Source organism: Amblyomma mixtum, chromosome 8 (assembly GCF_055824585.1).
Source record: "Amblyomma mixtum isolate Tamu chromosome 8, ASM5582458v1, whole genome shotgun sequence".
Lineage (NCBI taxonomy): Eukaryota > Metazoa > Arthropoda > Arachnida > Ixodida > Ixodidae > Amblyomma > Amblyomma mixtum.
Genome location: NC_143019.1, coordinates 91,488,002 through 91,500,317, shown reverse-complemented (window position 1 = coordinate 91,500,317; position 12,316 = coordinate 91,488,002). Strand labels below are relative to the sequence as shown.

The following is a 12,316-nucleotide window of genomic DNA, read 5'->3' as shown; positions in this document are numbered from 1 at the left end:
CCCCACCACCCTGAGCATTGCCAAAAACGCGCTAAGCTATTCCTAATCATTCAGGTATCTAAGTCTAACCTAAATGCTCAATTTAACGTGAGCAGAGTATTCGGATAGCCCTCCTGAGGCGGGAGAAGCACGCCTGCTGAAACATGAACGCTGTGCGAAGAACAGGCGCAACCCCATTGTTACTGAGGATGCCGAACGAAACCTGGAAGATGTGCGATACAGGCAAGCATTTACGCGCGTTCAGAACATCTGCAGAGCATTGTAAACATCCACCTTCTTCGATAGCATCAGAGGCTGTGCAGCGACACTTGGACGCTGTCTGACTGAGCCCTGTGCAATGAGCTGAAACTGACCCTGGACCGGATGCGAGAAGAGGGAAGAACACGCAACAAGGTTCCCGACGTGTTGAACATCTGCTGGATACTTCAGGACGACCCAGACTTCCTGGAAGTGTACACGTCAGCACGTTGGCTTTTATTTTCTGGTGGCAGTACTGAAATAATAAACTGATTAAAATGTCCTTACAGGCCAATGTAACGCAATGAGGAGGGTGTTTTCCGCGGAATGTAAAGGCAGTGCCAAGACGCTCTTAATGTATTTAATGCAGTCGAAAAATTGAAAATATATTACATTATCTTGCAATGCACTAATTCAATTCCTATCTGACATGCTCTACTTCCAAGTTCTACACACCTGGACATCTTGAATCCAGAAAATGTGAGTACAAAGGGTCCCATCTTCCGACGTTAAGGTTGCTTCGGCGGTCTTTGTTCAGTCCCTAATTACTGCAATATTGGCAGTCACTCCTCGAGGCAGTGACACACGGTGTCGTCTCTATAACATCGGCGTCGTCTCTAAGTCTTCTCTATAACATCAAGAATATGAGGCCAACGTCGTTTCAAAAGCAAGAGAGTGTTTACTGTTCGTAATTGAGCGGATGCAACTGCGCGGCGTGAGCACGTAGTCAGGACGTCATTGCTGTGCGGTAACAGCCGGAAATCGCTAATCGAATGTCAGAGTATAGTGTGTACCTAGATTTTTCGTTTTTTTTTTGCATGCAGTGGTGGTTAGCATCCTTGTGCGGTGGTGCTAAAATATTGTGCGTGCCGAACTCTGGAGAAGAAGATCCTGGTTTATTTATGCATCACGTTGAAGGAACCTGGTACACCATATTAAAACTTCAAAGGTCGTTCTCACTGGCAGAACTAGTAGCGAGGAATGACGAGACCAGAACGAAAAACTGATAAAGGGGGAGCGCTGTTCGCTCACAGTCTTCTTTTTGTAATTTTACGCTGCCCTCTTATTATTCTGCATTGACGATGACCCGGACATCACCGCCGCAGTGACTGCATTTTGGCGCTTTTCTTTTTGTAATTAAGTTTAGGAACGTTATACACTATTCTACGCGAGTATAAGTGTAGAAAGTGCATTATATACCTTGCTAAACAGAACAACATGTAATTTTCATTGACTTACAGAATGTATAGAATAACGTTGAGGAGGGACTTGTATGCGTGGATATGTACAATGCGATACTTTTAAATTATCCAGGTTTGCGATTCAGCTTCCCGATATTTATTTCACTGTTGCGAAGGCCGCCCATTCACGTTTTAATCTGGCGAGGCTGCGGGACGACCAACTTGAGGAAAAAAAAAGTAGCAGCTGGTCCGTTCTCTTACCGAACGCTCTAAAAAGATGATGACTCTGAAGATCAAGCACCCGGAAAAACCGCAGCTGACGCTCAAGACAATTTTTTTTTCAAAATCAAGAAGGTAGCTGGACCACATGAAGCACCGAACAAGGAATTATCTACGGGGGATGAAGAGCGAAGTGAGAGTCTTTACGGCTTTTCATTCGTAGCCAAAAATCAGAAAGCTTTTCATTATCGACAACACTGGGTTCCCCTCAATTCTCCCGGAGAGTGGCTGTGGAGCATGCCCAAAAAAAGCCCTTCCTCAAAGCGGAAAAAATACTCCGGCAGAAGCTTTGCACCTCAACTCCTTTTGCGGCACAATCAAGAAATCTGAAATGAAACGAGAAGTAAAACGGTTCAGCATATGCGGTAACGAATACAGTCGCGATACTTGTAGAAAGATCGGCGTTCACCGTAACGTCCCTTCTAGCGACTAGCGCCATATAAGATTCTTGTACGGGGAGCTTACCCGACTATGTACTATCTGCAGGAAATCTAGCATTTTTGCTCACACCGGATATGCTTTGCGGACTAGTAAAAAATGCGTAGTGCGCTAAACCTTAAGCAACCGCCCGTAAGCCTGTAGCTAGAAGAAGCTAAAGCATTCGAAAGGTAGCACACGGTTTCGACATATTGACCCGCGAGTTTGTGTTCTATAGATGTTCAGGTTTCTTCTCGCATGGCATGACTTTTCGCATAGAAATAGGTCATGTTTCGCCGTAGGCAGTGACCTAAGAATGAAGCAGTCGTTTATCATATCCATTAGGCGCATGTGTTGACCGATTCTAACTATTAACACCTCAAATTGAACCGGAATAAGTGCGCTGCGCCAGCCACGCTAGGGTGTAATACATACTGTTTTATCTAAGTCATTGTAGACAGATTACAGATCATCTCCATCGCTGCGTTCAGTATTTGAAATCTTTGAAATATTGAAATATTGCATGTCCAGCTCTTCGCGAATACTATTCTTAAATCTTTGATAACAGGAACACCCCATTGCCGAATCGCGTGTTTTTTCCTCAAATGAAAATAATAAGGATGGAATCATTATTCCCCGCCTTTTTATTACTGTTAGAACAGCTGTGGCTGCAGCTTTTCTTGTGCTGAGCGAAATAAGAAAGTAGAGACTCAACGGTTCTAATAAAAGTTATCATGCTCACACTTGGCTCGAGATCATGATTTCAAGTGGGTATGTAGCCTAATATACAAAACGCTGCCCAGGAAGGCCACTAAAACTACACTTTTTTGCCAATGAAAGTAGCATAGCGGTTAAGGAGGTGTGGCCATTTTATGTGAAGGTTTAAGTTAAAACTTTCATTGAAACATTACACCTCTTTTTTTGCGGAAAACAACGAACCCATTCCTGAACTTTTATCGAAGCTTTCATCTAACCATAATGAGGATCGAACAGCGCTTGCGAAAAAGTGAGCAAAAGAAGAGGCAAAAGCTGAAGTGAAAACTTCACTTTCTCTATGCGAACAAAGAAACTCTACAGCTACATGTCTAGAATAAAACCAAAGTCCTTCAATACATTTGTTCTCTTTAAGCTCCCGATAAGACTATGTGAGAGTTCAGCTTTGTGCGCTATCAGGTATGTAGCGCCGCGCCAGTTTGAGCGGTACTTGAAGCCTCTAGCAGGGCAGCGCAGCCTCCCACTGCTCCGGTTTTCATGTGTGGTTTATGGGCACTGCTTGCGCTTTTCAGAGTTCGATGTAACGTGGTAAGGGGTTGGGTGTTACCTGCATAGCGAGAATTTGTTCTCAAAGCTTACCGAGTGGATTTGCAGAATAGACTTAGATTGGGCCATTAAGGCCATTGTGGGAGAGTGGATAGGTACTACTGATGGCTCTTCGGTATTCAAAGATGCCTTCATGTCGTCTGGTAACTGTATACAGTTCCCCGTCATTGTGCGCCTCCTGGTTGGCGTGACCCCCCATTGTGACCCCGCCCCCGATTTTCTTCGGAGAGCTCACATAGAAGAAATCCTTCAAGAAGCGGCTTAAGTAGCCCTGGAGCACGCGAGCAGCATAGGACTCAAAATTTTGCAATGCAAGCCTGAACTCCTCCTAGTTATACAGAAGGAACCGACAAGAACTGCATAGAGGTGAAATTCCAAGGTCTCTCTACACAGGATACGAAAACGCTTAATTTACCGGGGCCAGTGGCGTAGCCAGAAGTTTTGTTCGGGGAGCTCATGTCGCAGCGCGGCCTCGTCATAGGATTTGCGGAGTGATCAAACGCAAGAATAATAACTTCATTGGCATTGACAATGCCATTGTGTATTAGATAACGCTACGCACTGTCTAGACAAGTGAAACATGTATTGTTTTAAATAAAACAATACATTCGTATATGTTAAGTATTGTGGCAGACATAACTGATACCAGTGCTTCCATGTTATTGCATATCAGTCCGAAACAAGCAAAGCTGTGCATGCCGCTGAAATGAAAAAAGATAAAGGCCATGAAATGAACAAGTAGAGGATAAATATTGTAATGAATTTTTAGTCGTTCGAGAACCTTTACATTTTTTTACATATGCATAGGCCAAACAAAATTCTGAATGACGCTGTACTTCATTCTAGCCTACTGCACAGCAGCACCTGACACCGGCCATGTATTGCGAGCAATTGAACCGAAGTTTTAGTCGCAAAAGCGAGCACATTTATAACAAGGAGTTCTGCAAAATACACATTAGAAGTGGAAAGATAAAATTCAATATTAGAAATGCGAATACAACTTGTCAAAGGCCCAAAAAGTGTCCCTGGAAACAAAGTCATTGTACGTATACACAAAACCTCGCAACAAGATATTTAAATACATGTATGTCTCCATTAAATCTACGTATCTAAGAAAAAGTCACTCTATATAATGCGTCAAACACGGCAAAGCGGTCAACAAGATAGTCAGGCTTATATGATGAATCAGTGCTGAACAGAGAGGCATGAAGGACGGGAACCTCGGTCCATATCTAACTCACCTATTATCGTCTACACCTGAAATTATTTAAGGTGCACTAAAACTTATTGGACAGGCTTATCAGGCAAGCTTTGAAGCGGGTTTAGGGCTTCCTAGAGACACATACTAATTCCTGATTATACACAACACTGTAGAAAAGAAGTACTCATCTCCGCACATCATCATCATCAGCCTGACTACACCAACTGCAGTGCAAAGGCCTCTCCCATGTCTCTCCAATTAACCCTGTCCTTTGTCAGTTGCCGCCACTGTATCCCCGCAAACTTCTTAATCTCATCCGCCCACCTAACTTTCTGCCGTCCCCTGCTACGTTTACTTTCTCTTGGAATCCACTCCGTTACCCTTAAGGACCAGCGGTTATCCTGCCTTCGCATTACATGCCCTGCCCAAGCCCATTTCTTCCTCTTGATTTCAACTAAGATCTCATTAACCAGCGTTTGTTTCCTCACCAACTCCGCCCTATTTCGATCTCTTAACGTTATACCTATCATTTTTCTTTCCATACCTCGCTGCGTTGCCCTTAACTTAAGCTGAACCATTTTTGTTAGCCTCCACGTTTCTGCCCCATAGGTGAGTACCGGTAAGATACAGCTGTTATATACTTTTCTCTTCGCCGCACATAAGGAGATGCAAATCCAAATAGCCAAAACTAGAGCACGAAGAGAGATTCTAGACCGGATAGGCGTAACACATGTCTTACCGACCGGGCCCACTAACGCCAGCAGTGCACGACAAACTATTTATCAAATCCGTCTCCAAAATACGAAACCTCGATTGCATGATGGTAAAAGACCAGCCAGATCACCGGCCGCATATAGAAAGTACTGGGGCGATGGAAAGGAAATGATAACAGAACGGAGCCTAGGCGCTCCACTGTATGCTTTTCTTTTTAATGCGCTTTTAGTTCGGTGGTAGGAAAACGTGCTAGAGTCGCCCGTGATGCATTCAAGAACGACTCTGATGTCACTTTTTTCCTACTCTGGGAAAAGCGCGCTGAAAAAAAAATCGAAGACAGGAGCCCGTAGACGCCGCGTTGTTCGCGTTTCTCTCCATCGTGATAGTACCTCAGTCATCCTGGAGTAGTGTACATCGATGCAACCGATTATAATTTCAACGTAGAGGCGTTCGCCATCACTGTGTCTTAGTTCATAATAAGAAGGAGCGAGTGCATCTCGGCGGCCTCGGTCGCGGTCGAGTAATCGGATCAAGCCGAAGTGGCCATAGCCAGTGCTGACGCCTACATATTCCTCAGCGATTCAAAGAACGCAATACGCAATTTCCCGCGAGGAAGAGTATCCTTAGCTGCTAGACTCATTCTAAAGAATGATATACTAGACAGAGAGATATAATTCTTATGGACTCCCGCCCATTCAGGGAACCCAGACAACGAAGTAGCCTACCAACATGCTCACGGTTCTGTCCACCGAGTGGTGGGCTCTCGTCACAGGGAACCTGAAATGGAGATAATGATTTAATACCCGAAAGCACCCAACCAGTGACTCTTTAGAAGAACTTGTCCTCCCCCGCTCAAGTCACTTTCCAAATAAGAAGTGGCTTGGAGAAGTCTCCAGACACATTCCTACCCGAATCCGTACTTTTACGCTCACCTAAATGTACTACTTTGGCACGGCCAATGACGATCATATGTAAAGGACTGTCCGGTGGATCCTACTCTGAAAGGTCTTATAGAAGCTTCCTCATCAAAAGCCAGGGAAGAAGTGCTGTGTAGCTCGGACCTGCCGTCTATACGGGAGCCATCGAGTGCGCGGAATAGGTCGCCGCCGGGTATCATCTAACGGCCACCTTGCCCTTTTAAGGCGGAAGCCTTTAATGGCTCATCGTTGTAATCAGGAGTTGTCGACAGAAATATCACGCTTTTCAATTGGTTGAAATCGTCGTGACGTCACAGTGCGCGAATTTCAAACGGGGCCAATTGTACTTTGCTAGTAACAATGAAACCAATTAGAGGGATAGTATAGTGGCACTCCAAATAAGTGGGTCTGATTTAGTTAATTAGCTATTCAACCAATTAGCCTATTTTGCCTTTCTAGTCTAGTCAGAACACATAAATAAATAAAACCGCGTTCACTTCTATCAAAGCGGACCAAGGTTTTTTGTGATGTGACGGCCGCTTTGTCTCCTATAACATATATGCTGCTGCCGACACAGAAATCCTAGAAGCTACACCATTTATTCCCTTTAGACTTCTCGTGTGCTTAAACTCTTGACTGGAGTGCATCCCGTCTAATGTAGATTTGATGTCAGTATCCTCAGATAACTTTAGACGTCTACCAGTCTCCATCCAGCTAAAGGCGGTAGCAGCAACGCTGCAACATCGGTTCACGTCGTCGCCGTTTACAAATCAAGCAGGAGGAGCCTGCACGCCACAGCTGTAGAGAATGAAGGCAGAGCGTGATGTGTGCAGGGGTGCACCCCATCCATAACCATCGCTTTTTGAAGCCTATGTTTCTTAAGCTTGCTATAACTGCTTGTTGCTTTAAAATGCCTCCTTATAATACCTCCAGCTATTCGCCCTTTCTGCTATGTCTAGGCTAGTTATTACATCAAGTTGGCGACTTGCTCGCCCTTGACTACGCCTTCTGGCCTGATAATCAGTGTGGGAGTCCAAGAGCACATTTTCATGGCTTGACGTCATTGCATTCACTCCCCTGGATTCAACGGCGGCCGTTTTTTGTTGGAAGCAAACGCAAAAATTGGCAGTGGCTTAGCTCGGCTATGCCAGGATATACGTACCGAAATCGGAAGCGAGCGCAACGACGAGGAAAGTGGTGTGACGTCATAACAAACGATGGCGGCGGCTCCGCGAGGCGCGCGGTGTGACATCATGCCAGTTGGCGAGGCGAGCGCGCGACGGCCGCCAGCTGCGGCGAAGCTATTCATTGGCTGAAGGTCGGCCTCTGTGCGTCGTCGGAGTCCCGCCACAGCGGAATAGCAAGTTGGTGGCCAATGCAGCCTTCGCTACAAAAGTCACCCCTCTGCTCTGCGATATCAGTGCACGTTTGAGATCCCCAGGTGGGTGATATTTCTGCACAAACCTCTATTACGGCACCACTTTATCTCTTTCCGGTTGCAGACCCACTTTAATCCCTTCCGTCACGGCGCGGTTGCGGTGTCCACAGAGATGTGAGACAGTTACAACGACATTACCTTTGCTCAAAAAATTGGCCGTGGTTTAACTCTGGTTTACCTAAAGGAATGTGAAAGCACGTTGCTTCTTCTTCACCTCCGTCTGTCGTCTTGCTCTCCCCTTAGCTTTACCCATAGCGATATTGTTCAGCCAAGCCTAAGCGCACCGGTATACACCCCGACGCATCACCTCCTCTTCCGGAGTGAGCGCTGGAGAGAGGGCGAGCTAGTGCCCTCTAGCGCACTGCTAGGCGACGGTGAGGGGGGCGAGCGCACGCTGTGGCATTGCTGGGCAACGGCGCGCCATCTGCTAGCGCGGCGACGGCTCAAGGTCAACGTAGCTTCGGCGCGACGGCGGACACCCCACGTCTCGCTTTCGCTGTTGGAGTGGTGCTTTCGCAACAAAAACAATTTTTTTGTGGACAATTATTCGCATTTTCAGCCCCAGGTGTCTTACCTCTGCGTCGCGATTGTTCTGTAATACTGAGCCTTTGTTGTAGCGAAAGCTACATTGGCCCAAGAACTTGCGATTTTGCTGTGGTGGTGCTCTGAGGAGGCAGAGAGACCACCCTTCAGCCGTTGCCTAGTAACGGCCGCAGCTGGTGGACGCCGTGCGCTCGCCGCGCCATCTGACATGACGTCACACCGCGCGCCTTGCCACGGAGCCGCCGCCGCCGTTTGGTATGACGTCACACCGCTTGCCTCATCGTTGCGCTAGTCTCCGCTCGCTTCGCCATCTGTGTTGCATGCCTGATAACATGCCGGAGGCTTGAAAAGGAGAGCTCGCGTGCGCCGCAACCATTGCTGAGCCGGCAGTATGGACGGCGACTTACCTTTCGCTGCGTATATCCTAGCATAGCCGATGCAAAGCCACTGCCAATTTTTTAACGCGAAAGCCTTTTATGGCTTATGACTCGCCAGCGTGTCCGTCCGTCCACGCGTCCGCGGCACCTGTCAATCAGTATGATAGTAATAATGGTTAATGTTCACCTGAAAAGTCAGTAATGATAGCTAATGGTGTATTAGTAGATGTATGAATAGTAATTAATAATAATTAGGGAATTAACTTTTTATAATGCGTTAATTATTGAATGATACTTAGTTATTTTGACAGTGGTAATTAGCTAATTAGCTAATAACTAATTAATAATACACAGTAAACGCGCACATCCACTCAACGAGCACACTGCGCATACGCAATCCTCAGGTTAACGACGGCGCATGTGCAATGGCGTCACAAGATTGCGCAATATTCGTAGCACCCAGAACTTAATCCTTAGTTTCTCTCTGAATGCTGGTCGAGGAATGATGTCACCCGAGCGCTCCCCAATGTCACCCGCTACGAAACGCGCTCGCAATGTCGAACGGAAGCGTTTCAAGAGACGGAACCCCACGCCTATCGAGAGGGCTGGACTTGATCTTCGAGACGCATTCTTCAACGCTTGCTTTGTAGTATATCTCGAACCATTTTTCGGACCACGAAGTAATGGGTGCAGACATTTGGCACCAAACGTTATCTTCCAATAGATACGTGTCAATAAAGATACGGTCTCGAAACAGGTCTCGTTACTGACAGAGTCAGTAGCAACGGCCGCGAAACGATCTTATAAGTTGTCAAGCAGAGGGCACCGACAGAGGCGGTTGAAGGCTTTCGCCTCTGCGCACTTTAGATCGTCAATGTGCTCCCCTGAATTTTTGGTCCAGTGTAATCATTTCAGCAGTTTTATTTGTCACTTCGCTCATGATAACCTTAATTCTAGACATTTCATTACCCCAAACGTAGTGTCCCCAAATTCTATTCACCAGACCATTAGGTTAGGCTGTCTTCCTCTTGAGGACATCGCTTAGATGATCGCAACTTTTAGCAGTCCTCAGGTGCTGACGTAAGGGAGTAGTGCTCTGCTGTTGACATGATTTAGAGTGATAACAATATGCACTACACCCCATTCTTGTAAAGGTTAAATCTTCTCTAACCATCTGCATCTGCCGCAATCACTGGACTCATATCGATTCAGCCTTCGCTCTCTTAGATCCTTGTTGCAGTCCTCTGAAAAGCTGCAGGTATGTTGGCCATGGTCAACAGAACATGGCAACCACAGTGTCTGGCAAACTGTTCGCTGGGTGTACACGCAATGGTAAGATGGAAGTTGGTACGTCTTCTTCTTGATGAAATACGCCCACATGCTAGCACAATCCACATGTCACCTGAGATAAAAGAGGTCATGCAGCATCCATTGCTGTGCTGTTGTGAGATGCTTCCGAATGCTCTCAACGGCAGGTCACATAACTAAGGATTGTGATACGTTAGCCCGAATGCGAACATCTAAGCCATTCCACATCGAAGTGCCAAATGCATGATTGGCAGCAGCGCGCTCGATGCGTTTTATCACCAGAAGAGGGGTTAGTGAATGGAAGATAAAAGTCACAAGAACTTACGCCCGGCTGCGGGAACCTGAACGCTGCTGAGGTTGCCTGTATTCAGCCCTTTTTCATAGCTGAGCAAGAAAATTGGCGCGCCGCGGGGCGGCTGTAGGTGCTGTCTTTCAGCACCTGTGTACTAGTCGGCTTCATGGCGTCAAATATGAACGCATAAAAAAGGCCTTCGAGTAACCAGGCTCCGCTCAGGCCGTGATACTGCATAAGGGTTAGCAAGGTGATGAGGCGCCGAGACCTTGCGATTCGTGTAGTAAAAGAATAGGCAATACGCCTTAAACATCAATACCTCCGTATGAGTGCTCCGCTTGCCCAAGCAAAAAATTGGCAGAGGCTTAGCTTGGTTAAGCCCGGTAGGTTGCGAAAGAAATCATGTGCACGTCGTTGAGCTCAACGTTCTTCCCGTTCTTCATCCGTTTCTCGGGCACGTCGCTGTTTCCTAGCTTCAGCAAATCATCTCAGCTTCTCCTTATACTTGTCGGTCGGCATGGCTTCTAACGAGGCTTCGGTCGAAACACCTTATATATACACATCCACACGTAATATTATCTCAGAGAGAAGAAGGGAAGCAGAGAGAGAGAGAGCAGCAGCGGCGTGGTTACCCTGGGACTGCAGCGACGAGCCGCCCTGGTATCCAGTTTTCTCTCCGCTTGGTGTGCCGTCACCACAGCGAGCGCTTCCTCGCGGCTGCGGCGCGCAGCACAGACGCGCGGCGCGCCGTGGTTACCCTAGGACCGCGCCGACGCACCGAGCTGGTCTCCAGTTTTTCCTCCGCTCGGTGTGACGTCACTACGGGGGTCGTCTAAAGATCAAACGTGGTTACCGCCGGGACCACGCAGATGGCTCAAAACCTAGCGTAGTATTGCTTTCGCAATAAAAGTTGTCGGAAGAATGTGGAAGCCAAAGCAATCACAGGGGGGAGGGGGCATGAGCAATTCATAGCTAATGATTGCAGTTGCTCTTCGTTTTTTCGTCTGTAGTTGCGCTCCGACCTTTTGACATTAGCATCGCCTTGCTACAACGCGCTGCAAGCTGCCTTCAAGAGTGCCGACAGGAATACATTTCAGCTGTGTGCCAGGAGCCTATGCATTTTTAGTTACATTACCTTATCTCGAGGGAATTTTTTGCCACATAAAAGGTAATGGCGGTCCTTACCGCATGCTTTTGCCAAGACTAAGCTCTTCGACTGTCAGGAGCTGTCGTTTGTGTTGTTTTGGATTAACTGATGCCGACATCACAATAACTTATTAACGTCTTGAGAACAGCTAGACTGTGCTAGACCGTGCATATTGCCTCAAAGCAATTTATATTGTCAAAAAGGGGACGTACAGAGGTGAGCTTACTTGTATTGCCCTCTCAGGCGGTCGTCTTCGTGGGAAAAGAAACGTGATTTTTTAAAGCGGATACTGAATTTTACAGGTATTAATGCGGTTCTGGACCGGCAAACCGTGCAGGCGCAAGTACTTTTCTCTAGAAAAGAAATCAGTTATGATATCACCTCTTTTGCTTCATAGTAGAACACTCGAGCGCTGTAAAAAAGCGTCCTCACATCTGGACTCCTCTTTTAACAGAGAAAACCCTGTCTCTGGAAAATTTGCGGCACTGATAACTTAAGCGAGATTCTAAAGTGAAGCGTTTTCCCCTTTTAGACCACAAACCGCCAGGTTAACTGAAAATTTTAAAAACTTGTATGAGTGCCAGCAGGCTTAAATCAAAGCGCGGATTGCACTATCAAATTTGGATTTCCGCTTTTGCAGGCAAAACAAAGCGCATAGGAAAGATGAACGACACACCTTTGCCCCTGCTGCTTCTACTAGCCGCACCTTCATCGTGTTGGCCAGCTGAACTCGGTACCTGGCAGAAACGGGGCATCAGCGATGACTACAACTACTTGTTGATGGCGCAGTTCGCACTCTCTCAACAAAGGAACATCCGTTTCTACAACAGCGTGCTCGAGCTGAGGAAAGTTCGTACAATGGTGATAATTTCCTTCAGTCTTCTCTGGCTTCTTTCTTTTCTGGCTTTCCTTTTGCTTGCCGTTCGTAGCTAATTGCTCCAGTAC

At 46.7% G+C, this 12,316-nt stretch overlaps 1 pseudogene; it reads left to right on the top strand.

The window, feature by feature from the left end:
- The first annotated feature begins 363 nt into the window (after positions 1-363).
- The window catches only part of LOC149333490 (cystatin-2-like), a 28,645-nt pseudogene continuing 16,692 nt past the window's right edge, over positions 364-12,316 (top strand).